Source organism: Poecilia reticulata, linkage group LG23 (genome assembly GCF_000633615.1).
Source record: "Poecilia reticulata strain Guanapo linkage group LG23, Guppy_female_1.0+MT, whole genome shotgun sequence".
Taxonomy (NCBI): Eukaryota; Metazoa; Chordata; class Actinopteri; order Cyprinodontiformes; family Poeciliidae; genus Poecilia; species Poecilia reticulata.
Window position 1 is genome coordinate 16,466,174 of NC_024353.1, and position 25,564 is coordinate 16,491,737.

Sequence of the window (25,564 nt, forward strand, 5' to 3'; positions counted from 1 at the left end):
TCGGGGAAGACCCAGGACACGCTGGAGGGACTATGTCTCTCGGCTGGCCTGGGAACGCCTTGGGGTTCCCCCGGAGGAGCTGGAAGAAGTGGCTTTCCTCAATTAAGGTATTTTTACCAATGAGGATAAGTCTTAACTATAGTGGTAGGTTATGTTAACTTCATTTTCAATAAGAAATTAAAGTTTTGTTTACAACTTTTTATTTGTGAATAAAAGATCAATTTGGTGTTAACATGGAAAAATATCACTTTCTTTTCTAGAGGACAAAATGAGATTAATATGTTAAAATAAAAAAGTGGACATCTTTATTCAGTGACCTCATTTTTTCGGTTACAAAACTTCCATCTCAGTGGAATTATTTCTTTCCCGCCTATCCAACTCTAGTTATCCACAGGTAATGAAGGCGTGGATGCTAAAACATTTAAATTCGATAGCAGCCGATCTAAAATGATTTAACTTTGTATTTTTTTCACCTCAGGGGCAAACATGAGTTTGTACAGTATACCCATCTCATAAAGAGGAGTGAGCCTTCCGATGAATATGTATTTAACGTTTGTGCTTACGAGGCTTATACCATGCAGAGTGCAATCACTTACCTGTCCAAACAACATGTCAGCAGCTCGGAGAGTGACAGGTCCTTTAATGTCGGCATTTGAGGAGATTTCAGTCACCGCTTTACCAAATGGGTAGAGTCATGAGGCTGTGGAGGCTTTTAAAGGGGAACTTCTGAGTGATAGTAATGAGCTGTAGGGAGACAGCAGTGCTGTGGTTTTAGTCGGCACGGCGCCCAATTACCCACCAGCACCTGTCGAAGTCGGTCGTGGCTCTACGGAGTCGGGCTTTCAAACCACATGCATTTTGTCCCACCCCTCTGCTATATATTTTCATCGCTCCTATAATGAGACGGGGTTTGTTATGGCACAACTACAATGACTGGTGTATCTAAAAGAGGTACTTTGAATTAGATTTGCTTGTTAAATTAGCTTCTTTTTCTCCCCTCCGAATTACACCCACTGACAAACACGAAGACATTTATCACATACAGTATATTACATATATACTGTATGTGTATATATACAGTATATATGTATATATACTGTATATACATATATATACAGTATATATGTACTTGCAGACATCATAAAATGTCTGCAAGTACATTTTATTTGGCTTAAATTGTACATTTCAGTTATAAATCTAAATGTGCTTCTTAAAGATGGAATACAGATCAAAATACCAAAACATGCTTAAAAAGATTCCTGCAATCATTGAAAAGATGCTAAAGAAAAGCAAATTTGAACCAGGATTCAATTAGATGTTGCTTAAATTAGTCCAGACTCTCAAGCTAATGAAAAACAAAGGAATTCCATTTATTGGCTGAAATAATTTCTAAATTCTAAGTCTGGATTCGTCAGAGTTCAAATGTCCAACTTGTTCACAGGTAAAAGGAATTTTGTTCTCGAAGACACCAGCTAAGTTTTCGATTGTCATGTGAATGTTGGACGACGTTTTAAAATGCTTCAAAAAACAAAATGTGAATTAGGCATGGTTCCATCTAAGTTTTTTGGAGTGAATCAACCAGGCTACGCAAAGTATAATTTTGTCAAATGTTGACACTACACATGGCTTTTGTAAACAAGATAGGATGGACCACACATCTCAGAAAAACAGAGTTCTCCCCTATAAGATAGAGGTAAAAATGTTCCCATGTTTCGTGCCTCTGGTAAGGCACAGAAACACCAGTGTAAGGAAGCGTTCACTACATCAGAACTTACTCATCAAATGCGTTTCCATCTCCGTTTAGCGCATTAACGTTTTGTCAGGTAGGTCAAAATCACCTTAAGATGGTGTAAAAACTTTTTTTGCAAAATTGGGGACATCATTCCTAATTTTGACATTTTCATCTATCTTTTCTCATGCAAAATGTACATAAAATTTAAATTTCTCTTAGCCAGTTAAGTATTTAAGTGCCTAAGAGACTTTCTGCATAAAAATGATAGGGGATATTTCAAAATTAGAAAACGAAATGTCCAAGGGGGGTCTACATGTCAAAAACAGGTCAAAAAAGGGCCTTGGTGTACACATATTATATCAACGACTGATACAACGCTTGTGAAGTTAATCAAACCATATTGGCTTTTTTATTTATTAGGAAAGTTTAGTAACAGTCTGTTTTATTGTCAAATCAACCATAGTGTAGAAAATACAGAGGATTAAAATTGTGATATAATTAAAGGCATATCACTGGTCAAAGTGATTAATTGTGCAAAGTAAAAATGGCTATCAATTAAAAGTACAACACTGAATATATTTTAAAGTAACTTTTCTAGAGTTCATTCGGATGATACTAAAATACATGTGCATTTCCTTAAGTTTCCTGATATGCTCTTGGTGGGGGCAAAACCACAAACATCAGCAACGTTTGCTTGAAACTTCTTATGGACAATTTCTCAGCATCTTTAAAATCCTGTCACTTAGTTTGGGGATCTTCTGGGTTTGAAAATATCTCATTCAGTGCTTCGGATTTGGAGTGGAAAAGTGTGTCACTCCTCAAGCTTGGAATAGAAGAAACCCCACAATGACATTTTTATCTTCTCTCACCATCTTGTTGTGCGGTAGCATTGCCTGTCTGTGGTTTGCTTTCGAAGGCTTGGATGAGTTACACATGAAAGCTACTAAAAGATTGATGGGTTTTTAACCTCAGTCCATGGTTGAACTGTAAGTAACGTGTCTATTTATATTCTTGCTTGTTTGATTTGTGACATTGTACGACAAACCTTAAAAAGAAAAGTCGTCTGTTCTTCTCGAAGTGTCAACAAACTAGCATCGTGCCACCATCCTCTGCTGTCTACAGTTCCAGCTGTGAGAACTCATCTCCAGCAGAGCATTTGTTGCTATGAAAAAGTATTAGCTGACTTGTCATCACATTCTGAAAATCTCCGATATTAATGTGTGAAAACAAGTTTCGACACCTGGCACACTCCTGAGCTTTGTTTGAGAACAAGCAACCCCTCATCTGTCTTACTGAAAAACCTTCTGCGGTACATTGAGTGATTATCCTCACCCAATGTACCCTGATGTTCTGGAAGACCAGCTCAGACAGTTCTTGAGGGACATGAAATTGGATACAAGTGTTGACTTTTATTGAGAGTACAGGAAAAAAAAAGGTTTCAGACACTTGAGTGATGAACCATCAGAAAATATGCAGTTTTGTCCGCTTGCTGAAATGTTTTCTGCAGCTGTGCGTGACACTGCAGTGGACCCATGACTGCGCTTCAGTAGTCGTGGATTCTCCTATTGCAAAATTTTTCTGTGGAACGTATCTCCAAATTATTTGTGGAAAATTTACCTAGCCACAGATTTGTTTTGAAGGCAGAATGCTACTTGGCTAGCTGGTGCTTGCAGAGCAGCAAATCCAGATTGGCTGCATCCCAAAGAACAGAGACATGATACAATGTAGAAGTGAGCTGTGCCAAGACAGTTTTGATTCCGTTTATCAATGAAAACTACTAAAACGGGCAGTTTTGGTTGTTTTAGAAAGGGTTTCATGTATGGAAGCTATTTGCAGGTAGCTGTGGCCCCTAACACCTGCAAACACCAGGGGTCATGAATGTTGCATCTGCAGGGGACATAGGTATTGTGACACACACTGTTTTCATGGTGTACCCTCAGCTATCACTGTTAGTGATACCAGGAATTCCCATGTCTTAACATGCAACACAGGCATTCAGGTATTAAGTCGTACCACTTATGTCCTGCTCCAACGCTCTCTGTGCTAAAATCAGCTCTCTCTACCCAGTTAACTCACAAACCCCAAGATTTACAATAGCTTGCTACTCCACTGCCACTGTATTTCTGTAAAAAAGCTAAAGTAGTTACATTGCTCATCTGATTAGATACTTTGAAGGCAAAACATTGAATTCTGCAAACTAAACATGGATTTTGGGGAAAAATATACATAGTGGGAAAAAAATATCATTGAATTTCAGCAGTCCCAGTGTATAGGCAGCTTGTTGTAGGCCAAGATTTAAATAGCTGTTCTGTCTGGAAGTTTTACCTCAGGTGTTTTAATGCTAGTCTTGCTGCACTTTAAGTTTAGTTCATTTTTAAGCTTTACTGTCAAAAATTAGAGCAGCTTAAGGTCACAGACAAACAACTTCATGTGTGAAATGTTTTTCATTTGCTTGTTGGCTCTAAGTACATTTAATAAAAATAACTTGCTAATCAATAGTTGCTGTGGCCTTCATCTAGAAATTAGATTTGGACCTTTGGACCAAAGCTTCGGCCTATGACGATCTACCCACCTTACATGCGCCTCAGTTTTACGCTCAAAAGATGGAAAATAAGATACTGATTGAAAAGCAGCCTCACAGTAACCCTTCTCTGACCTCAGGATGGTATTTTTAGCTCTCACCTTCACTCAACCTGGAGTTCTACAAGTTTTGTAATGATGTAACGCATGCCTTTATATTTGGTTCATGTGTGGAGATTTAATTTCTCCAATATTTCAGATTGACACATACACACACATGCAAACCTGCCCTCTAGTGTTTCACTTGGTGATAGATTATGTAATAACTTGGCAGAATGTAATAAATTGTGTCTTTACACGGCATGGAAACGCAATAAAGTCCACCCAGGCAATCAATTCTCAGATAACATAACATCCCAATATTACATTATCTGCTAATATATCTCAATGCGAGACGCAACATAATGTTAAATGATGATCCAATAATATTAAAAGCAATAATAAGGGTCGATACTGTTATGGCTCATGTTATTAAACTCCCTCTTTTCTTACAGCTTGTCACATTTTACGCCGAAGTATAATAATAGAGTCAGTCAGAGATGTGCTGCGGCCCGGACTTAATTAGCACCATTAATCAATAATCAGTTTTTACCGGAGCAGAGGAAATTTCATTTAAATTACTGACATAAATCATGCCTGTCTTTATGTCCCAAAAACTTCTTGTGACAGCTAATAATTTCACTCAGTTAATCAGAAGAAGATAACTTGTGTGAAAGTGAGGCGGTGCAAGAACTTGTTTTGAATTTTTCTCATTGAAAGACTTAACCAGAATAGTTTTTTCTTGAAATTCTACATTACCACATGGGTAAATCTGTAGTGTCTTACAATAAAATTCACATCTTTAGTCACTAATTTGAATGTGTTTTACTTGGAAAACTATGAAGGATGCCAGGTTTTTGGGGGGGAGTGAAAATGTTTTTTATTTTTATTCAGCATTCTTTAATCTGATACCTACACAGAATAAGATGCAGCAACCACATGGGAGAAGATGCTCTAGTCAAATGAGACCAAAGTTGAACTTTCCGGCCTGCTGACAGTAGACACTTTGGTATTTGTTGATTTTTTGGCAGAAAGTAACTCAAAATAAATTCTGAAAAATTCACCTATTTGCTGATTTTTTTTTCTTCTTTTTTTTTTTTTTTTTTTACAGCTCATGGGCAGCAATAAGTTTGGTTTGGCTATAGGTAACCAAAAATAATTGCTGTGTGTAATTATTAATACAATTAGTGATTTGGATCAGAATGACCAAAGTGGTGCAGCACCTGATTATTAGAAAACAATAACCAAATAGTGCAGTTTCAGTTGTTGTCTATAAATACCTGCCTGATGAGGCTTGGGTAATAAAATAAGTCAGCAACTGTAATGCAGATAACATCTCTATTTGAGGATCTGCAGTTTAAAGATTCCTTTTGCAGAGTTGAGCAGAATTCATCATTTTTTGGAGTGCAGGGGAGCGTCACTTAAAAACTCGTTGGTACTGATCCGTTTTAGACCTTTTAATGATAAAATTGAAAACCATGGAGCATTTTGAAAGGTGGAATGAAGTTAAAGGGTGGGAATACTTTTTGCTGGGTGTTGTACATGACCACCTGTGTGAATATTTGCAGACCCCTGCTCTCCCATGCTTCTCATTCCCTCCATTCAAATGACACAATTTCCCTCCTAATCTGGGATCTGAAGCGCTCGCTGACTGCTTTAAATGAAGAATTTCATATATCTGCATTCATTCTCGTATATCACATTTTCCCTGACAAAAGGGCCCACCGTGTTCTTAATCACTTAAATCCACATGGAATCTGGCTCAGCCATCTTAGCCAGGGCCCCGGATCCATTAGTCCCTTCTCATTCCGGAGGGTGGGAGTGGGAGGAGAGCGGGGTGGAAACCGCCAACCCATTAGTTCTGCTATGCTCTGCTAGATTTCCATAACCTTCCATTTCAGCGTTTTTCTGCCAGAAAATGGGAAAAGTTGCAGATTAATTCCAACTAATCCCCCAGTTTTTTTTCCTCTATTGCCTTTAATTACTTGTTCCGGCCTTTGACACCCTGAATGGTCATCAGCATTAAGTTGACTTAGCGAAGCACTCTTCGTATTGTTAAGAAAATGGCCTCGATGTCTCTGTTTGCGGGTCTGTCTTTGGCTTTCGGAGACTCTTTTGATTTTCTTCCCGTCTCTTTGTCTCCTGATTGAGCCGTTTTTAATAACACCAAATTCGTCTCTTGTCCAGTTTGATGAATTCGCACTCCAGTAGAGAACCTATTTTCTCATTCCATGGGCCTTTTGGTTCAATTTAAATCTCGACTCCCATTCTAAACAGGATGAAGATTAGGAGAAACACGCCACTGATTCCGTTTGGTGGGAAGTTTCCTCCAGCGCAGCAGTCGTGTCTTAACTTCACCTCTATCCGTCTTGTTCTGAGGTTTAAACGGTTAAAATATGGGGCGACCCTGCGCTCACTCTCTCCTTGAAAACCTCTAGCGATCACGATGCGTACAAGTGAATGTGACCGCTGAGGCAGAGCAGCCTCTGTACCGCGAACGTTCAAATGACCCGACCGAAGCGTTCTAGTGCCATAAATTAGCCTGTCACTTAGATTGGTTTATGAACATCACAAGGAGCCTTTGCTAAAATAACCTGAGCCGAATTGTTTCATGACGAAAAAAAAAAAAAAAAGTTATACCTCATTCCACTCAACTTATTTGTGAAATTAAATTGAAATACCTTTACCTCAACTGTTTCCCCTCAGCCTCCTGGTCCGACCGTTTGGTATCTGCTGGCCTTTAAAAATCACAGCCAACTCTGGAGTTCTGCCTTTACTCTGACATGCTGCAAGGCTGACGAGAAGAAGTGAGAGATAAGAGGATGCGAGGAGCAGTTGATTAATGCCTCATGTCAGCGAGGCTTGTCATCCGAGGTGCGTTCGCGACCGTCACCGTGTTGCAGAGAGAGGACAAGTGTAAATACTACCAGAGCAGCAGAGGCTGGATGATATCGTGGTGTGATGTACTGGTTTTGGTTGGCACATGCAGTGCTTGGATAAAGTAAATAACAAAAAGTAATTTTCAAATGATGGATGACTTTCAATCTGTTCATATGATTGAATTGGATTCTTTTATTTTTTTGGTTATAAATTTCCTTGAGATAAAAAAAGGAACACATCATGCCCTCAAGGGCAAATTTGCCTCGAGACCAAAGTGACATTGAGAACGACAACAAAAAAAGAGACTGAGGAAGTGTGTGACGAAGTAATTCTGAGGCTGCTCAATTCTGACACGGAAAACGACGACTCTAGTGGTTTGATAGCTATCCATTACTCTTTCTGGTAGGCTACTGTACTGTTTTTTTAAGCATACGGTTTTACAGGTACATACTTCATTAAAGGTTCAAGCAATCCTTCTGTGTAAATACCTCATTACAACGTGAACACCTGCAGTTTGCATGCAACCGTCTGGTAAATTACCCACAGCGCAGTCAAAGTCTGAACTCAAATCCAGTCTGAGACGACCTTAAACAGGCCATTCACATTTAATTCTTCCACAGTGATGAAGGAAACTAGGTGTCAGATATCACTAAAGATTTATGGAAGTTATTGCCACTCATGGTGTCACAGCTAGCTTAGGGGGTATTATAGCGTCAGGCTGACTTGACCCTGACTCTATAATAAAATACAGTCAAAATTAAAAACTGGTTATTGTATTTCAATATCTTAAAATATATTGAAATTAGTTTTGTAATATGAAGCATTTAAGACTGACATAATGAAAAAAAAAATTGGTGGGAGACAGGATTTACTTTTTACTACAGCAGTGTTTTTCCTTACAATTTTTTCTAACATAAATTATACATTTTGCAAGGTTGACATTTTATCATCCATATTTAAAGAGCAAATACAACCACATCTTACAGCCTAAAAACCTTAAATCTTCAAAGGATGAAACATAAATAAATCGCTATCTTCAACAAAACTGACTTTCCTAAGAGGATTGTAAGAAACTGAACTCAACACGACAATGATCTTTTGTGCGTGTGATTTTTTTTTATGTAAACAGATGAACAATCGCTGCCACTCCCTAAAACACTCACTTTTTTGCTCCACGCTTATGAAATGATTTGTTTCCTGCTTATGGAAGTTTGGCTCCATAAACAAAATAACTCCATTTTGTGAGTTTTCTACATATGAGATGGAGGATCTGACATCCCCCCCCACCGGTGGCTGACCATACTCCAATATACCAACTCCTAAAATAGATACGTTTAATCCTTTGTGTATAACTTTGCTGAGAAGATAAGAAGATAAAATTAGCTGTCAAAACTTGCTTTTTCATGCATCACTCAAGGTTGAGTGATTATTTACATAAATATATCAATCAGTCATCCTTTCATTATCTGCAGCTGTTCAACAACACGGCTGCATAACCTTTGAAAGAAACCTGGAAGCCTGAGTATATAACTTTGTTGCTGGCTTTCTGACCAGTCCAACAATAATTTTCTTTTTTTTTTTTCTGGTTTTATTAGCTGTTTTTTTTTTTTTTTTTTTTTTTTTTAGGTTTTTAATAGTCTGTCTCCATCCTATGTAAAGATAAAGAATCTTATGTCCAGATTGACATCTTAGTATATTTTTGCTATTTTAAATGACCTCGTAGAAGAATTGTATTAATCAATTTCATAACTATTTGGATTTCAGTGATGTCTCACTTCATAGTTCAATTGTTTCACAAAGTATTATGTTCCAGTACTTTTTTGTTTTTGTTAAGACTGCCATAAATGAATCAGACATTGCCTTTTCCCCTCACTGCTAACATTTTCCTTTTTATCTTAGTTTTTTGTCTTGCGGATTCTAATAACCCTCTTTTTTTCTTTTTTTTTTTTTTTTGCCTCTGTGGCCTCAAATCTGCCGGGAAGGGATCAAATGTTCCTGACTGATGATAATTGGCTAACAGACTTACTAGAGCTTGGAAGCTAATTAAAGAGTATCATAATCACCTGTCGACTCTGCTGTTGTCTGGGCGGCACAGAGACGTTTCATAAAAATAGCTTCCCCCCCCCCCCCTCTGTTGTGACACCTCACTCCTCACCTTTCCCTCCCATCAAAGCCCCCGACAGCCGACTCTTCACGTTCTCCCCGACACTCACCGGCTCGGGCTAATCCGAAGTGGGACGTTTGTTAGGGTTTCCGATCACACGACCCGCACAAAGTGAACCGAAGCTGAGCTCGCTTAGTCTGTCACTAACGAAGACATTTATAGTCGAGCAGGACACGAATGGGGAAGAAGAATGGCTTTTGCTGTTGCTCATAAAACGTTCTTCCTTCTTCTTCATACAGTTTCAAATCCTCTCAGCTGAATTCACACGGACCACGTTCTATTAGCATTAGCAGCTGCGGCAGTGACGCCTTCTATTGGCATGCTCCTCTAAGAGGTTTGTTTTGGAAGCGTTTTATATTTTCTCCTGAAGATTTAAACTCAATTATAGGTGCATTAATATTTCGCAGGGATAAACCCAACGTGTCAGCGGCACCTGTTGGTGTTTTATAGGGGATGAAAGGTAACGGGGAGGGGGGCAAAGCAGGGGTATCCACACAGGTGTGCCACTCAAGYATCGGCTGTTTGCTCAGTAATGATGATAAATGGTGCTGTACCTCGAAGCATAACGTGTTCCCTTTCTCCTCTCAAACTCACCACAGAATCAGAGATTTAGCTGGAATTCATCTGTATATTGTGAAGCCACTTCAAAACACAACTAATCTCATCAGGATTTCATTAGTTCACACAAATGTACCTTTCCTGGGAAAAAAAAAAAAAGGTAAGGCGCACAGCAAGAGATACCGTAACTCCACCGTAACTTTATTACATTTAAAGCAATATTATGATCTGTCTGGTGACAACGGATGCACACACTCAAACCTGAGGCAGTTTATATTTGACAATAAGTAGGGTGTAATGACACACACGGGTCGCAAAACAAGACAATGTGCAGTAATGAGCTGGGGAAGAAAAACACTGTGATTGGTCCCAGTGCCAAAGAAAATATTTTCTAAAGCACAGAGCAGTTTGTCAGGTTTCAAAGCTGCTTCATATCATCTTATATATATTTCCACAGTATATTGTTGTCTCCCTTCCTGTTCACCACCGTCACTGCAGACTTATAGTACTGTTCTAGACTGTGTCATTTGCAAAAGTCCTCAGCTGCCGCTGATATGGTGAGGTGTGTGGAGGAAGGATGGAAAGTGGAGGACAGCACTTTAGTGGATAGTTTTGTTGCATGGTGCAGAGAGAACCAACTCCAGCTAAATGCAGACAAGATGAAAGAACTGGTGGTCAGTTTCAGCACTAAGAAAACATATGTGTTCGGTGTTAGCTTGGTCTGGAGGCGGCAGTGGGCCATGAACCCTGATGTATTTTACAAAAAGGCCATAAGCAGACTATTTCCTATGCAAGCTCAGCAGATTGCTCTTCATGTTCTATGAATTATTACTATCTAGTTCTGTCTTCAATGCCGCGGTGTGCTGGGGTGCTGCAATGAAGGCGAAGGACTCAAACACCTGAGTGAAGTTGGCCCCTTCACCTTCAAATCTAACAAAATTGGTGTCAAGCCTTTGTTCTACACTTGTGCAGCAAAAATTTAGTTTGCACTGCTTTTGCCTTGGAGATATTAATTAAAGTTTAAAGGTCAGATGGTACAAAAGCCTGCCACATTACCCAAATCTAACAACATTGGTGTCAAGCGTTTGTGCAGTACAAAATTTGAGTTTGTGTGATTGACTTCTAATGACATCTGGAAACGTTTGTTAGTAATATCTTTAAAATGATCGCAGCAAAAACACAACTGTTTACTGCACTAATGTATCTGAGCTGATTGACACAAATTTTGTCTGATTTGAAGAAGGTTGGGGGGCAACATCACAGTTCAACAGACTGACAAAGGCTGAGCGAGTTGTGCAGATGGAGCTGGATCCACTGGTGAGAAACGGAATGCTGTTCATTCTGACGGCAACTAAAAAGTGGAGCAGACTTCACTTTGACTGGTAATATTGCTGCACTTCCAGCCATTTTAGCTGCAATTAAGAATGTAGTTTTCACAAATAGAGAAGCCCTACTGTCTTGTTAGTTATTTATAGCTGGGGTTGTCAGGTTCCGGAAACCAGAAAGTGCAGAAATAAGCAAACGCGCAATGATTAATAATTTATGTAGTCGAGATGGTTATTAACTGTCAAAGCCTTACCTTATGGTCCACTCAAACAGTTTGCTGAAAAAAAAAAAAAAAACAGGACAGCTTATGCTTTATACCTTGGCACGCTGGCAGCTCTCTCTGCTGGGAACTTGCTGCTTTAAGCAAAACCTGATGTCCACATATGTCTCAGTGGAGGCATGAAACACTGAGGACGATGCTCTCACTCCATTTTCTACTTTCCCTCCTAAAATATCATGTTGGAGCAACAGGGGTAGGTGATGCATCACTTTCCTACTTTGGGGAGAAAATATTGTACTGACTGTCATGAAACTTAAGAAATTCAATACATTTAAAATATGCATATCATGACTCTATTATATGTACCACTGGCAAAAATTCACCCTTCAGCTATTAATGTTTAGTCCTTAACTCTTCTGAGTGCAAACAAATAGATTAGAGGTTAAAAACTATTGCTTAGCAAAAAAAAGTCACATTTGTCTCATATTTCAAGAACAGATTTTGCTCTCTTTTGACCAAGAGTTCAAACTGAGCCAGTTGACCTTTAGAGGTCTGTGTCTGGGATACGTTTTTGTGGGGTGCACCAGGGCACTGTTCTTGTTCCACTCTAGTTCACACTGTATTTGCTGCCTCTCAGTAATTTCAGTGAATTTGAGACTGTCTCCGAAGATTTGTATGTGAGTGACCTACAGGTGTGCTTTTAGTTTAGTCCTGATCCAACTGAGAGTGTCGAGACTGAATTTCTGACATCAAAGACTGGATGGAGTTAAATGACACAGACGGACGTTGCTGTCGCTAAAGTGATTAACTCTGTTGGTTCCCTCACTGAACAGCTAAGGCTGGCTCTGGTCGTTTTCCATTTTAGAAATAAAATCACAACTTGAGCTGGAAATAACTCCTGTAAATCTATTTACAGTCCCTCGTAAAGCATCTGTAGGTCGTCATCAGCTAGCTCTGAACGCATCAGCCAGGCTACTGACAACAGCTGGTCAGTTCGGTCACATAACTCTTGTCTTTACACTGGGTTCCAGTCAATGATAGGATCCAATATAAAGTTATTGATATTACATACCCTGCATGGTCAGGCACTTTTATTGCTGTCTGACTTGCATGCTCCTAGTAGGTCCCTGAGGTCATCTGATCAGGGTTTGTTGGTTTTCCTGCTGACCAAACTTTAAAACTAAAGTAAAGAAAGTCCTGGAATCTGTTTAGAGGCACTTTTTCAATTCCAGCTGTATGCAATGCATTTTCTTTGAATTACTGGATTACTTTACAGTGATATTTATATTGTATGAAGGTGTTTTACCTCCTAAAGTGCTTTGCAGTACTATGTGAGAACACTATAAATTCGACTTATACTTACTGCTTTTTAAAAAGAACTCTGATGCAGATTGAAGCTTTGCAGAGAGCACTCTCATTTGTAATGGTATCAGGTATTTTGGGTATATGTGTTTCTTCTTTTGTATCCCATAGACATTTTTTTTTCACTTTGTAGATTTAGGGTTTTTCAACACATAATAGCTTCAGTTCCATTGGAGGCCAAAATTGCAACATTTACTACATTTTCAGCTGCTGGGGTTTACTTTTCACTGCACTGTCAAACGAACCGATCCCTATGAGTAACCTGTTCATTTCTCTTTAACATTCAACCCATGCAAAAAAAAAGAAGAAAAAATACAATTCAACTTTCAGCGCATGACAGCAAAAACATTAACTTGGTGCTAATTGTTGACTAGCAGGGATATTTAGCGTATGACTCACCGGAGAGTCACAGCGAACAAATAAAGTGATTAAACCTCCAAAAATGGATTTCTTCAGATTTTGGCACACAGACAGGGAAACAAAAACATGGTGTTATTCTTCTTTGTTGGTTGTTTTGCCCCCATGTCCTTCAGGGTGCTTTATATGCACTTACTGCCACCTTGTGGCGACACATAACACAGGCTAGGATTTATAGCGGTGCAGTCAATTTCTGTTCTATATGACGGAAAATTTTGACTCTTCAAACTGCAAAATTGTCAAAACTCTAAATTTGTTTGTTTTTTTTAGTTTTGAAATTATATGTTTTTTTCTAGAAAATTTCAGTTATTAATCTCAAAATTTCTGAGTTTTTTTTTTTTGTCAAAAACATACTTTTTTCCATCTTCAATGACCCCGATACACTGTGGTAGTTCCGTCTATGAACCACCAACCAGGGGACATTTTCATCAATCAATAAATGCCCTCCTGATGTCCCGAACAAAACCTGAAACAAGGACATGTCCAGGGAAAAGAGGGCCCTACCTTACTGTGCGTCTTGAATCAGAGGTACTGAATGTGTATCTAAGTTCAAAAATATGAAATTTTGTAAAACATTATTAAATGTTATGGTAGAAATCCAACACCATGAAGCGAAGGTTTAAAGTTGCACATTATTCTTATATAATCCCGTTCCACCACTGCAGTTTTAAATGCTCTGTTCTCCAATGTGTCACAAACGTGTTTATTTTTACCAAAATGTTTAGTCTACACTCATCGATAATTCATAAAGCCTCAGCTGAGAGAGCAATTTAAAAGAAGCAAACAACAGCCGTCTGCGCTGAGATCATTGCATAAAAAAAAGGAGGCAAACTGTGATCTTTGAGAAAGCACCTTCCTGCAGAAGATACCTCGCAATATTTGATGAAGCGACAGACTGAAATAGCATCGCTGGATCATGACAGTGATGCCTACACAGTTTGATCAAAGCAAAAATAAGGTTGAGACCGTTTGGCTGCTGCGGTTTTGACGAGCGCTGCCTCTCAGATAGCATCTGGATGTGTCGTTGCGGAAGGTCGTTCTGGTGGTCAACTCTCTGAAAGGGCACTTAGAGTCGGTGTCAGGTGACAGGCCTGGTGTTTGTGCAGCCCGCTCCTCTACTTTGGTGAAATCTGAAATCAAGCTCTGGTCACAGCTGGAGGTGTCCCAATCAGTTCCTCTCTTTTTATGTGACCCGGAGATTACGTTTTGTCATCAGTACGGCCAGTAGAAAGCTGTGAGGTGACCCCTTCTTTTTCTAGGGTTGATTGGAGGACGCAAAAGTTTGTACACCCTTTGACATATTCCACTTTTCCTCACATTACAACCACAAACACTGAACACAAAGTACCCATAATCATAAAGTGGAACGACTTTCAAGATTAGTTGAACAGAGAGCATTACTGTGTGTTTTCACATTTTACCACAGACTGTCCATTGGAATTGAGTCTAAACTTTGACTAGGCCATTGATCAAATTTGCTCTCAACCTACAAATATTTGAGGAAAAATTTATATTTTGCTGATTTTGTTTTTCTTTAAAAACTCAAACATTTGCAGACATTCACTCAATAAAATGCTTGAAGGTTTAGTTTTCTGGTGATCTCATTGGATCCATGGTTTCCTAGATCTGCTTCACATAAGTGTTGCAAGAAGTTGACCCACTTCTGGCACCGGTGTGCAGGAATTCCAGCCCGGAATGATTGGATTACAATCCTTGGTTTTGCTTCAGAAGCAGAGCGTTTGATGTCAGACCCACCTTTCTGTGGGATTAAAGTCCAGAGATTGAGCTGGCCACTCCAGAATGTTAATCTCGTTGGACTGAAACCAAGATGCTGTCATGTTGGAGTTTTTTTTCCCCATTACCTCTCTATTGTAAGGAAACAGAAACAATTAAGGGTTTATGGTTTTAAGCAACCCCAGTTTAAGGACCACAGGTTCAGTTCACCTTAAAGTTGAAGTTGTCCAAAGTCATTGTTGATTTTGAGTACACTGTTATGATGCTTTGCTGTTTGGACATTTAGTGTTTATGTTTTGATAATTTCCTTCAAGTTTATTTTCTCATTTCTTGCCATCTTAGTTTATACCTCATTTCAGTTAGTCTCAGTGTTAATATTTTGAATTTGTTTCTTTAGATTACTGTCTTTTTGTTTATTGTTTGCATTAGTTTCAAGTTTTTTTCTTCTGTTCCCTTTGTTTTATCTTTCATTCTGCTCTCCTTACCAGCTGGTAAGTCATTTCCTTCTTTACCTGTACCTGCTCCCTTCTCCAGCTGCAGCCACTCACCTATAATTAGCTCTTCTTCCCTCAGTATTTAATCTCCTTTCTCTCCTTTTACATTTGCTGGACCCTTTCTGTTTGATCCATGGTTTCCGGTATCAGTTTGTCCTCATGTTCTTGTGCCTTCCTGTGTATTCTATTTGCCTTTGTAAGTTTTTAGTTTTGTCAATAAAGAGACCTTTTTCAATGTGAACTTTCCCAGGGCTTTAGTTCACCCTCTGACTCGCCTTTTGTAAAATAAACATTCAGCCAAGAAGAGAAAAACTAAAACACTGCTGGGTGAAGTGTTCAAATCAAGCTGCAATGTGGAGATGCATCAATTTAACCCTTGAATGTAGAAATGGGGTCCAACTGACCCCACACACGTAAAACTTGTATCATTTGTCTTCTACGTTTGCCTCAGTCCTCGCATGCACAAGGGTTAAAACCACAACATTTTTGAAGCATTTTAGTTTTGTTATTTTAGGAATTGAAGATGAGAAAAAAATGTTTCATTCTCCATCACTTCTCCAGTATTTTGGAAAACACCTAAAATAAAATTCTGGGTAAATTTCCAATTTTCGTTGTCAGAACTGTAACCAGCATCATCCGCCGCCCTAATTGTGGGCCACCTGTTGAAATGAACTCCTGAACGTATGAGTGGAAGTATAATTTCAGCTAAACAGTGACTGATCTGGTTCTGTTGGACTTCTGTTATTTTGATAGCAGCAGCTGCTGGTTCTGTTGATTTCACTAGACCTAATATTGTCAGACATCCAGCAGGAATGATGAGGAAAGCTTAAAAAGTCAATTTAAGTGTTGCCGTCTCCTCTGCAGGCTGCTGGGTAATAATTTGATTAGCGTGTCGTCATGATAACGTGCTAAATCAGGCCCCTCTTTTACAGACGTAGGTTCATACATCAACGTCAGCGTGGCTCTGACAGCTGTCTTGTCTTGTTTATGAAGCGAATGTAGCGGGATTGGTGGCAGATGCCTCGCAGGCCGCATGACAAAGAGTGGGCAAACTCCCTTGTTTGGCTTGACAGGGTTGAGAGCTCCCCTCCTCAGCTGTCAGGAGGGAACATCTGTGTTTTGGCGAATGAGCGATGTTTGTTCTGCGGCAGGAGCAATCGGCCGCCCGCCGCCGTCCGCGGTGACAGCCTCTGTCACGGTCCAGGGATGGAGCGGAGGGATAGAGATGGAGGAGAGGAATGGGAGGGGGTGTAATCCCTGTATCCAATCCTGGCTGCGGAAACAGAAACGCTCAGCGTTTTATAATTTAGGATGTAACTCCTTTTCCGGCCCTGAAATCTCTGATTCTGTGGATTACACACTTGCCGTATGCAGCTCTGCTTTTAAAAGGATTATTGCCGAGATAATGAAACACTTTAAGTTGACGCGTACAGTAAAGATACCAAATATGTGTTGATACTTAAGACCTCTAAGGCTCTGAAAAAGAAAACGAGCTTCACAGTGCAGAGCAATTTGTAGGGGACAGATTTCACGTTTATCTTTTAAATAAAGAAAATATCACATTGCTTACAAAAGAGCAGAGTGTAAAAAGTGTTGTCTGCCTGAATGGTGAACCTGGTGGGCAGAGGTCCGTTCAAGTTTCCTGCAGTCATTTCAATTCAGTCTGACGCTTCAACTGATCCTAGTTATCAAACTAGTGCATTAAACCCTCTTAGTTATTGAATTTTGTTGAAAAGTTTCTGTCTAAGGAAACTCAGCAGGTTGCATTGAGCCATTGACTTGCAGCATTTACTCCTGCTGGACCAGCAGTGGGCGACAGTAGGCAGTTGTGTTGTTGACATTAACAGGAAGATTTTCCCGTTGAAGGGAAAATCTTGTGCTGAGCCTGACTCGGGCCGTCTGCCACGACTGTTTGAGAAGACAGAGCAGAGACATACAAACACACAGATAAGCTGATGAAGGGTTTTTTCTATGTTCATGGAAAGTAAAAGGTTAAAAGTAGAATGATTAGTTGATGGCAGCATTATCTCAGCTGATGAAGGTGGAACAAACAGAATGCCAGAGCAGATGCAACTTCTATTGAGAGGAAACAACTGAGAAAACTTAAAGTTAGCAGCTGAAATAAAAGCAAATTATGCAAACTGGGGAGTAGTAAGAGAAGAACATGAGAAAAAGGCAAATGAAATTATCAACAAGAAAGTCACTGCCAGTCCTTACTCTAGCTTCTGCGATCTACGCATGAACTCCCTGATCAAATTGTTAGCAATTCAAAAAATAAATTTTCTGAGCTGGATTCTTATCTTTATGTCCATGAAGGTGAAATCATGGACATAAACCAGACAAGGTTTCTTCAGCAATGGTTTTCTTCTTGCCTTCATCAATCTTCATCAAGAAGAATTGATGAAGATTTGCTTGGTGCCGGTCCATATCTTTAGGGTTCGGCCATTCTTCATCAGAAGGTTGAAATCGACTCTCATTGATGTAATTGTGTCATCTGACTATTTTGCACAGAACTCTTGTGTGATGTGTCGTGTGATCGCTCAGAAGTTTGTCGCCATGTGCAGGAATGTACTAGGACAGCAACGCTGATATTTCTCATCACCTAGTCCTCTTCCACTATCCGGTTTTAGGAACTATGTTCACTTATAGGATTCTTTAAATGCCAACAAAGACTTAAATAGCTAAAAACTTCTAGGTGGAAATTGCAATGTTATTGTGCAGAAGAGGCAGTCTGCAAGTAGGTGGCGCTCTCTCTGTAACAGTTTACCTATATGCTTAGGGTGTGACGTACACTGAAGCAGATGGTGTGTTCCCTAGTGGTCTGCACTGTGTGTGAAAGTTGTGTGTGAATATGAATGTTCGCAGCCACTGACCACGTGTCGACTGTCTGGCTTCAGATGAACTGTGGTAGAGGCTTTAGTCAGTCTACTCTCACACCACAGTCACCACACAGTGATGTTTGTGGCACATTATTATTGAAGAACTTATTCCTTCAGACTTCCTTCCTTCAGTTGATAAAACAGAAGCTAGATGCCACTGGCTGGAGGCAGTGTCTATCTCAAGGTCTCAAACATGCTCGGAAATATTCTTAGCAGGGAAAAAGACAAGATTGCCTCCAGCCGAAACGCTTACTGAGCTTCCTGACCAGCAGAGAATGATAATGAAAGACATGAAACTAAATCAATTCTTCATAAACACTGCATTTTAAAAATCACAGCATCCTGTGTGAAATAGTTTCAACTTATGGTAATACGATGTAGGTCATTCAAGTGTAATTTCCCTGAAAGAAGGTCTGGTATGGCTTGTGGCAAACTGTAAACCAGACAAGGTCTCTTCAGCAATGGGTTTCTTCTTGCCACACTTCCATAAAAGACCAGATTATCAGTGGTACAGTAAATGATGGTGATGTAGACGCATAATAAATGCTCTCCTTGGCCTTCACTAATGTTCTCTACAGTCGTCCCTACACTTTCTACAAGCTGGGCCCTAGTCAGGTATTGTGCATAAGCAATTTGATTGACAGAAGACTGCATTTGGTGATTAGTGCATGGATTTACATCATTGGATGAGCCAACACTGTGTCACAACTCCTCAGACAGCATCTCAACCACAATAAGATCATAGTAGTTGGCGAGACAGCAAACTGGAAATGGATTATTTCTTGGTCAAACCTTGAGGTCCAAACATATCAATGGTGGCAGAAAAACACAAACATCGTCAACCGTAGCAATGAACAAATATGCTCAGAGATTTTGGAGAAACTGGCTGGAGAAAGGTACAAAAAACCACAACCTCTTGCGCGTTTACGGTCCGCCCACATTCCCGCACAAATAGTGAGGAACACACTGCCGGTGGACACACGCTCATCTAGGCTAGAACTGGATCAGACATTTACCAACAAGAGGAGCTCAATGAAACCCAGAGGCCTTAACAGAACAGCTGTGTTAATGCTGGAACTAAATCACATACATTTTATGTAGGGGCATCAGAGCACCACTTCACAGGAAGGAAAAAAAGAAACATCTGAAAAATAATAATAAAAAAAGGTTTGATGCCTTCAAAGCATAAATTTCTATGACACAGAAACAGAGGGGATCACAGTTATGCCTTACTTCATGTTCGGTGACCGTAAAATCCCAGTAGAAGACACAGACTTTTAAGGGAGAACAAAAAAGGCCAGCCATGACGTTGTGGCTGTCCCACATGGTCATCTGTAGGAATATTCAACACAGTTACTCTGTAACACAGCCTGAGAAAATCTGAGTCTCTTCTTGGCAATAGAACTAGATTACTGGGTCTGCTAGATCTACAGTATGTGCATTTTGCCAGAAGATGATTAATTTTGTTTTGGCTTGTGCGCCTGAATGATTCAGAGCCCTTTTTTGTCAGCCAAAACTCATACAATTTCTTTTCTTTTTCATATTTTTACTTTTAATTAGAGCGTAGGGATTCATAGTATGCGTTCAGTTCTTGACCTAGATCGCGGTGAGGGCGGCACCTGTCATTTTTCACTTTATGTTTTTGTAAAGCTGCTTTCTGGTTTCCACCATTACTACACGGACCCGGCATAGATTCCAAGAAATTTCATTTGTTCTGACAAAGCTCAACCTTCCTCCCACCATCAAACCTCAGCAACAGCATTCAAGCATTCAAGTTGGTTAGAAAATGAAGTCCGGGGTTCATGTGAACTGTGAACTAGAACATCTTTTATTCATTTCAAAGCCTTGGATGTTAGAAACACTCAGCTTGAATTACCGATTGCCTCGTGATTGAGCCGCTCTGACGAACAGTCAGATTGCGGTTTTCCCTCCGGCTCCCCCCCCCCTCTGTTTCTGCGTCACAGAAATCTTTCAGGATTTGAAGGCATCACACCTGTTATTTTATGTTTAGCTCTTTCTGGTTTTCTTTCAGACATGGAACTAAGCAGCGTTTTATTTTAATATGTTAGGAGGAAGAAAAGGGCCAGAGCAACGCCAGTCCAGCGTCGTAGTATTTCTGGGTGCCACGAACGCACCACATCTGACCTTTCACACACATCTACAGTCCCGTAAAAAAGTATTTACCCCCTTACAAATTTCTTTTGTTGTTGCTTTTGTTGTCACTCTTTGCCGAACAGAAATTACTATCGGACAGAAATAACCTCAGTCAATACTGACTGCATTTTTAAAAATTTTTTTATATTTTATCAATTTAACACTCAGGATGTGTTCACATAAAAACGAAATTAGGTGCATCCATGAAGGTCCTCAGTCGTTTAGGCTGTGCGTCCACACGGATGCTTGAGTATCATTACAATTTCTCCAGCACATTCTGTGAGTTTTAGCATTAAGCCGCTGAAAGTGTCCATATGGTGCTCATCAAGTGCAGTTAGAGGCCATCCAACTGGGAAAACATATCGCTGGCATGCAGACTGTGAATCCACATCATCTCCACCATAAATAGTGCGTCCAAGCTGTCCTTTTTTATTAGAGATATGACAGTGTGACACGAATGGCTGAAAAGAAAACAAAACCAAGATTTTAGTGTCGGGAAAGTCCCGTTGGTTTGGTTTTGTGGATGTGGAACTGAACTCTAATGTAGACCAAAGAAGCAAACTGTGGTCTGCCTGCAGAGTCAGGTCATGGTTCGCTTGAAGTGAACTCTGGATATGTGAATGTCAAAAGCAGGAAGCTAACTATACAAGCTATATGTAAATACAACCAAAACAAATGTGTGAGCCTAGTCCAGCAGGGAGAAATGACTGGTTGTCTTTTACCAGAAAAGAGAAATCCTACAGCCACTAAAATCTGACTCTATTTTTGTTTGCATTTTGTGAAGAAGGAAACTGTGCTTGTTTTCTTTGCTTTGTTTCCTGGTTCTTGATGTAGCACCACCACAGGTGAGGAGGTGAAGGAGGTTTTTCAAAGAGTTTTGATACCATGCAGTTTGAAAATGGAAACAAAATGTTGCAATTTTGGTCCCCAATCGAAGTTGTCAGTTAAAACGAATGGTAAAGTCCTACTTTTTTTTTTTTGGGCAATCCCCCTAAATCTTGATCAGTATGCCAGTTTTCTTCAAAAGCTTTGCTACAATGATAAAGTTCTATCTATCTACATAATAGTGCATGTATTTTCACTCTCCTGCTGTCTTTCCCGCCTGTATTCCTGAAGAGGAAGACCGAGAGGAACATGGATGAAAATGTTCAATACCAGGGTCAATATCCGTCGCCCCCGAGACGCCGGCGTCCACGACAGCTTGAAGTGATCAACTGCGGTTATCAGGCGACTCGTACTTTGGCCTTTGCTGAAAACAGTAAAATGATTTTTGAAAATTTAGATGGATGAGGCTGGAAATGAATCCATAGATTTTCACTTCAGGTATCAATAACTCATTAACAAAATGTTATTAAACAGCAGCTCGACATTTATTTACCTCTCGGAATTATCAACTTGCAAACACTTTGACCTTCTTTGTGAGTCTGTCATATTATTTATTTTGCAACACTTACTAGTTGCAAAAACTACACTATAAAATTGATGGAATTAGAGTGTTTTTTTTTACATCACTCTTTTGCTGTAGTTTGCAAAAGTATAGTGGTTCGTAATTTTTTTTTTGTCAATACTAACCACATTCAAATGTATTTTATTTGGAGTTTCCTGAAAGTCCAACACAAAGTAACTCATATTTGTGAAGTAGAAGGAGAATGACCGAACGGAGAGATTATGTGAAATGTACTGTTCCATTTTTACCAAAAAGTCCAATTTAGATGTGGGTCTTCACTTTGACTGGGCCGTTTTAAAACATGCATGTCAACAGATCTATACCATTCACTTTATCACAGTAAAAATGAATGACAAGAAATGCACTAACTGTTTGTCACTGATCATTTTAAGAATATTACGTTCGATAAAAGCACAGCTCACCAATGAACAAATGTAAAGGAAAGGAAATCCAGCCCGACGTCGCAGAGAGCAGGTGAGGAACAAATTCCCTTGTGTTCCTCCTTTGCAAAACAACGTTTGCTATTAATAGGCCAAGGTCGATGGAGTCCTTCACTCGCTAATGAAAAGTACGGTGGCTCTGCGCAATCCCATCAAAGTAGGAAAATAAGTGACACAAATGGGACAACAATGAGAACAGAGGTCAGAATCTGCTTAAAGCCCTTCATTTTGTTAAAGCGCTCGCTGAATCAGACACACTTTACAGACGACCGCTCTGAAACGGCACCTGCTTGCAGTCGGACGCGCTTTTTATTTGTACGCTGCCGAAAATGCGAAAGATCCTGAATGTGTTGGAATTTCTCTCCTGGCCGAGCGATCAGACGGGGGACTTTTGGAGCTAATCTCCCACCAGAGCAACGCAGCTCCAGCTCTGCTGAAATGGCTGTGGGTGGGTAATATGAGCTGGAAGGGGTTAATCTTAAACAGCGTGAGATAATGTCGAAAGCAAAACTCTGAACTTCTCAAGTTAATTAGGTATTGACTCATTTAGAAAGAGGGCTGCCAGTTTACAAAAAATGGAAATAAGAACCACTCGTTCTAATTTTCTCTTAGTGAAGTGGGAACCAATTAGCTACACGTGGAACCACACACACACACACACACACACACACGCACACACACACACGCACACACACACACACACCATTTTTTTTGTTTTTTTTTCCATTGAACTCGATAAATAAATTGGGTTTATATTTTAGGATCGGTGGAAATAGAATTTCTTTAAATGTCAAAAGTAACTGCAAAATTTGTATTTGTCCAAGGTGTAAAACAAAAAACTATTAAGGCAAGAAACAGTAAAACAATAAAAGCCCACTGGCACCAAATTGATCCTTAAAATGAATAAATAAATGAAAGACATTATGGCACATCAAATATACTGATAATACTAATTATACTACCACTGTTTATTGATCTTCAAGAGCTCATCCTCTCAAATGCCAATAACCTTTTTTTTGTCCTTAGCTGGAGGATGCTTTAAATTTCCAAAATAAAACCCAACCACCAAAAATTATAAAATGCAAATAAAGTGGATTATGAAACAAAATTGTCCTTTAAAAGAAATCCAAAGTTTTTTTTATTATGCAATTAGTTAGGGCTGCACAGTGGCGCAGTTGGTAGAGCTGTTGCCTTGCAGCAAGAAGGTTCTGGGTTCAATTCCCGGCCTGGGGTCTTTCTGCATGGAGTCTCCATGTTCTCCCTGTGCATGGTGGGTTTTCTCCAGGTACTCCGGTTTCCTCCCACAGTCCAAAAACATGACTGTCAGGTTAATTGGCCTCTCCAAATTGCCCCTAGGTGTGAGTGTGCATGGTTGTGTGTCCTGTGTGTCTCTGTGTTGCCCTGCGACAGACTGGCGACCTGTCCAGGGTGACCCCGCCTCTCGCCCGAAACGTTGGCTGGAGATGGGCACCAGCACCCCTCCTGACCCCACTGAGGGAAAAAGAGTGCAAGAAAATGGATGGATGGATGGATAATTGATTAGTTACTTATTGTGACAGGCTTAAGAGCCAAAAGGAGCACTTCTACTTTAGACCTGACAGGACCATGTGTTCATCAAAGTCCTCCCTTTGCTTCGTTTTCATGTTGTCACCTGGCCTAAGCCAGAACCATCTTATGGCAAAAAACGACATATTCCATTATTTTAGGAAGGTAACTATTTGTGGAAACACACCAAATAGTAACATTTTTATGAAATCATCATTGTTCAGGGTTTCACCTCGTCAGCTGATTGTATCGTTACTGGGTGTTAAAACAGCTGAAGTTCATCAGCAGCTAGCTAACAGCTGCTATCTCCTTCCTGCCAGCTGCAGAGGAAAAATGGGGGCATAACTGGAAATGTTTTGAAATATTGTTTTGTCTCAATGTCAGAATAGGTGAGAAAATATATTGGACAGCATGTCAAGTTTAGGGGTCATATATATATTGTGTCTGTGGAAAAGTGTTATTTCTCCTCCAGAAGCAATAAAGTCGACGTTGACTCCCGGCAGCGCTGCACCGCCCTGCTAAACTTTCCCAATCGATATTTTGTTTGCTCCCACAATGGGAGCAGGACCTGCTAATAAATTCATTTCATATCATTTCATAAAATACTTTATCGCTTCTTCCGCTGCAGCCCAAGCAGAACCTGAACGTTGTTTTCTTCCGTTTTAAGCTAATTTACCCAGCTAATTTACCAGAGGACAGCCAACCCGACTCGCAGGCAAATCGTAGAGAATACTAAAGCGGCTGGGCTGAAACGAGATGCGTGGTTGTTTACACCAAAGTGAAGAGTCCTCAGGTGGAGCAGGAACTCTGAATCCTGGCAGCCACAGAAGCACCATGACAGTCGGGGGGGATAATTACACTTTTCATTTATACTTGGGTTTATTAGTGTTTGTTTCTGCTCGCCTCCTTACTTACTTCACCGTGCATTTCATGTTTCCTGCTTATGGCAGTCATCTGCATATCATTATGTGTTTATCTGAAGGCTCTGTTGTGTTCATGCATACATTACACACAGAGAAGATATTCTCAGACTGAAATGATAATGGAACATTTTCCAGCTAAAGTTTTTATTTTTGTTTCTCCCCAAAAGCTAATTTGAGTCCTCCGTCATGTGGCGCATTGGATGTGCGATGAAACGTCAAGTTCAGCTTGAATAAAATAACAGAAGAAAGCAGATGGTTTTTATTCTTTGATGCTTGAGACCAAATTTCTCTGGATATTCAGAACAAATTCACAATAATCACTTTGCATTGTGTTGTGTTTTATTTAGCCGTAGATAGATGGATTTTCATAGCCAATTCATAAATGAACATTTAATCAAATGTTACTTGATTAAATAGATATTTTATGTAACAAAATTAAGTTAATAGATTTTTTGGATTATGAGAATTGGTTAAATGTAAAAAAAAAATGCAAAAACAGAAATAATCTCTTAAAACATTCTCACTGAACTGTAAGAGCAGCATATACAGAAGGCATGTGAATTAACGTAGTCAAGCCAACTGCTTGATATTCAGTCTGTATGGGAGCCAATCTCACACACACACACACACACACGCACACACACACCCACCCACCTACACACACACACAC

At 39.8% G+C, this 25,564-nt stretch overlaps 1 protein-coding gene and 1 long non-coding RNA gene across 4 annotated transcripts in view; one reads left to right on the plus strand and one right to left on the minus strand.

The window, feature by feature from the left end:
- The window catches only part of LOC103459696 (uncharacterized), a 13,654-nt gene extending 4,059 nt beyond the window's left edge, over nucleotides 1-9,595 (minus strand). Inside the window, exons 1-2 of the long non-coding RNA XR_532795.2 lie at nucleotides 9,445-9,595; nucleotides 7,039-7,145 (exon numbers count right to left, since the gene is read on the minus strand). This is a non-coding gene — a long non-coding RNA (uncharacterized LOC103459696). The remainder of the gene's footprint in view (nucleotides 1-7,038; nucleotides 7,146-9,444) is intronic.
- The window catches only part of tafa2 (TAFA chemokine like family member 2), a 70,915-nt gene that overhangs the window by 22,860 nt on the left and 22,491 nt on the right, over nucleotides 1-25,564 (plus strand). The gene's annotated exons all lie outside the window — the stretch shown is intronic.